The 4,368-nt window shown below is 36.4% G+C and overlaps 1 non-coding gene across 1 annotated transcript; it reads left to right on the top strand.

Moving 5' to 3' along the window:
- The first annotated feature begins 3,199 nt into the window (after positions 1–3,199).
- LOC131217976 (small nucleolar RNA R38) lies at positions 3,200–3,281 on the top strand. Its single transcript, XR_009157556.1, has one exon. It is a non-coding gene; the product is annotated as a small nucleolar RNA R38 (small nucleolar RNA).
- Positions 3,282–4,368: the final 1,087 nt, after the last annotated feature.

Genomic DNA, 4,368 nt, shown 5'->3' on the forward strand with positions numbered 1-4,368 from the left:
ATTCCCCTAAAATGATCTCTCCAAATGGATGGAAGGTGTGGATACAAAATATACATCATGGTGGGGCCCATAGAACTTGGTAACATCACTTCAGCAGGAGTCTCGCTACTCCCTACTCAACCTGTCATATCTAATCCGGTTCGAAGTGGATAGAAACGGTATGAATTAAACTTCTATCGTCGAGAAATTCTCTGGTTTTCAATGTTGCATTGTTTTTTTGTCACCGACAACCTTAGTGTTTGTGAGAAACCACCCTGCCCATCAGTTTATGGAGATCATTTTAGACACAGGGACAAAAATGAGCCAGATCCAAGACTCAAGTGCACCGCACTAAAGGAAAAGGTGGGTAGGGAAATTCCTACCGTTGAAACCTCCCTAGGTCGAAAGTTATGTTTCAATTGCATCCATACCGTTCATAACAATATTTCTACTGAGATGAATTGAAAAAAAAATAAAAATATTATCCTAATTTAAAACTTCCGTGGCCCCACGAATATTTCAATCATGGACGTTCAATCCTCATGTTTTCGGCCCACTTGAGTCTTGGATCCACTTAATTTTTGCCTCTTGTCCTAAAATGATATGGAAAAACATTTGAACGAGGTGGATTTCTCAAAAAAAAAAAAAGAGACTATGGTAGGCCCCATGTAAGTTTCTAACCTAAGGTTTTGGCATAAAATAAGCATGAGAGATATAGAGGTGGAGGGGTATTTTAATAACCGTTTGCACCGGTTTCGTTTATCCAGCTTTCTTATAAAATTTATCAGTTTGTTTAAAATTTTCACCATCCAACGAATAACATGCCGCCAGCACTCGACCTTATGGAAGGTATAATACGGTCGAGCATATAGTACCTTTTCCCATATATATATATATATATATATATATATATATATATATATATATATATATATATTTCTTCATTTTCTTTCTCCACCTGATTTGAAAATAGAAAGGGAATTCATATTTATTAGTCTCCTTCCACTGATAGACAATTCACTTTCTAGGATAAAATGGTAAATTCAATAGAGCTATTGCATCTATTTGTTTCTTTTTTTCTTTTTTTTTTTTTTTTTTTTTTTTTTTTTTGGCACCATTTAAAAATTGGTAGTGACTCATCCGCCTTACATTTCAGATTGATTTACAGCTATACACACCATCCAGATTGTGGATCTCATTGTTGATGGAGCATTTCTAAAATCAGACATTTCTAAATCACACTGATCAAGCAATCCTAACCATCCAATTAATGGATATCATATGGATAGATGGTTAAAAATAAAAGTGAATGGTCCAAATTTGGAAGGACAAATCTGATGGTTAATGTTATCTTCTCACTGAAGATTTTTTATTATGCACTTGTGCTCCATCCATGGATTTAGATGGTCTGGATTGCCATACAAGCATGCCATGTGTATGTCTAAAGTCTCACCACCATTTTCTAAATGGTGCAAAACTAACGAGTGACTCCCATTGCTCAAGACCTGCAGATGACTTTTTTGCTTTTCAAATTTATGGGTGGTGAAAATTGTAATGATGGAGAAATTCCAAGTATCGCATGGTAAGCTTATGCTGAAATGAAAATGAGATAGTGCCCATATCTGATGATCAGGATTCCTCTATTGGGACAGTTGTGATCATGCAGCCATTAGAAGCTTTTGCGTAATTTCTAATGTCTGTAATTTCTTGTTGATTATACATGGCAAGATTCTGGTAGGCTGATTCTTTAGTACATGCTCTGTTTTTTGGATGCAGGGGACCCTTGAAAAAAAAGATGAACCAACATGTCTTTACAGATGAAAAGGCTACTAGCTGCAGGGGACCCTTGAATATGCATTTTTTTGGTTGGATGTGCCTCTCGAAGCTTTGGCAAGGCGGATTGCTGCTGTAGGGACTGATTCTCGTCCTCTTTTGCACCAAGAATTTGGCAATGCTTACACAAAGGTGTCTATATATATCCTGTCATTCTAAATATGTTTGTTTTGTTGCACTGGTTAGGTATAACATATCTGAATTTCACTGAGTTTTGAAGAGACCAAAATCAGAAGAAAACAGCATCGTTTTTACTTCTGATAATTTCTCACGATTTTTCAATAAAATGCCGTTGATGTAGTTTTTTATCTCTACATATTTTTGTTAGATTCGTTCATCCCTAAATCTGTCTCTTTGATCCAAAACAGCCTCTTTACCCACACCAAATACCAACCAAGGTCATCTAGAAGCCTAGATCTTCACCCTCCATATCTCAACCCTTTTATAGCCAAATCCGGGCCATAAAAAACCTGACATCTTCACATCCACTACCATACATACATTCAGCCCATCAACCCTAATTGATCTTGGCTGTCACCATTCCAAATCTTAGATCTAAAGCCCTAGACAACCCCTATACCCATCTCAAACCTTTGGCATTCAAGTTTCCAGATATACCTGAGGTAAACCTGAGAAGCTACTTAGAAATCCATTTGGTGTTATCATTTTTTACACTACTTTGATCTGTCCTTTGCCTTTTCTCTTGATGTTTATACAGAAGGATCTTGTTATATACGAAATGAATGTCCATGCCTTTACTGCTGATGAATCAAGTGGAATTGATCCAGACATTCGTGGCAGCTATCTTGGTGTAATTGACAAGGTATGTGAATTCTTTTAAGCTATCTTGGGGTTCGAGACCGTGCTTCAGTGGCAGACAGGGCTCGCTTTTAAAGTGAGGTCGTAGGTTCGAGCCCATATTACCTTAACCAAAAAAAAGCAAAAAATATAATCTATTAGTTATATGAGGTCATGGGAAATAAAAGCCTGCTTATATGCACACCATGTATTGGATGTCTTATGGTTCTAAAGAACTACATTGGTGAGATGATATGATACTTGCCATTCTCACTTGAAAAATCGATGCTTATACAGAAAGTACTGGCAAATGGATGGTTTGAATCTGTAGCATAGCAAAGGTTTTTCCAGTGTGGTTTCTGTCAAAAGGCAACATAAGCATTTCTCAGTGAAAATATGATGTTTGGTCCTTTTTTAATGAGAACTAGGAATACCTCTAGCTTAACCGTTTACTTTGCTTGAGTTATGTTGGTAGGTAGGCAAATGGTGTGGATGATGTGTTGGCTAAAGAGTCTGTAAGTTGTTTGGCTTTCTATATCCGAAATTCCTTTGATATTTTGTAGTGCTTTTGAAGTACTATTTTCTACAGCATTGTGAATAATGAAAACGTGAAATATACAGATATCCCTGTCTGATTCAGCGGTGATGATTTTTCTCAATCTGACACTTCAGCTGTAGTTAATTTTCATTTGAATGTGGCAATGTGTTTTGATATCTTTTGAACCTCTGATTGGTTTGCTACTATGCTTAGTATTTTATGCCACCAAACTTCGTCTTACCTAAAACAGCTTTATGAATTATTAGAATAAGAAACCAACAGTTATCACTTAATGCTGAACTTTCTCAAATCTAACGCTCTTCAAATGTTGTAGTTGATTTTCATTTGAAGTTGGTAATGTGTTTGGTCCTGGCATGATGTGTTAATTGGTCTATCTGTAAGTTGACTGCTACCTTTACAAGATCATGATGACGATGATAGCAGATGATGAATTTGTTTATTTCTACCAATGTGTATGTTTAGGCATCCTTTTAACCATTTATTTGGAAGGGTGAATGAATCTTGAATGTGCCTCAGTGGATATACTTCCTCAGGAGGTGGAGGCTTTATGTTGGGAGACCTATCTATTACTCAAGTGATTTTTTTATAGTTTTTTTTTTTCCCTAAAATCTTTTGCATTACTTAAAAACGTTTTTTCTCCCCCATTTCTGATATTCCTTGCCTCTAGTTGGCTTACTATTATTGATCGTATGTTATCACACCCATTGCTACCTTGAACAGCATTTTGAATGATGAGAATGAGAATGAACAGTTATCCGTGTCTGATTCAGTAATGCTGATACTTCTCAAATCTGACACTCTTTGCTGTACTTATCTTTCATTTGAACTAATTTGTTAACTCATATTTTGTAAGCCTCTAATGGGCTTATCTTGTAATATCAACCTCAGTTTTTGGTTGTTACCTCAAGATTCCTGCATGTTACTACTCTCTTGGCACTTTAGAGTTCAGACACCTGAACACTCAATGCTACATGACACTCCAAACCATGCATAGCCTTTTTTCTGTGCCCAGCTGATGTCATTGAACAATGTTGCATGCTAGGCACTTTAAGTGAGTTGCTCAAGTGTATCATAATGATTATCATCATCTAGCCTTATACCTAAATGGGGTTGGGTATACAAATCCTGTTCCACTATCTGACTCTATTAGGGAGTACATCCTCAGTTAAGCCATGGGTCATCAAATCTTTTATGTTAAC

Source organism: Magnolia sinica, chromosome 10, assembly GCF_029962835.1.
Source record: "Magnolia sinica isolate HGM2019 chromosome 10, MsV1, whole genome shotgun sequence".
Classification (NCBI taxonomy): domain Eukaryota; kingdom Viridiplantae; phylum Streptophyta; class Magnoliopsida; order Magnoliales; family Magnoliaceae; genus Magnolia; species Magnolia sinica.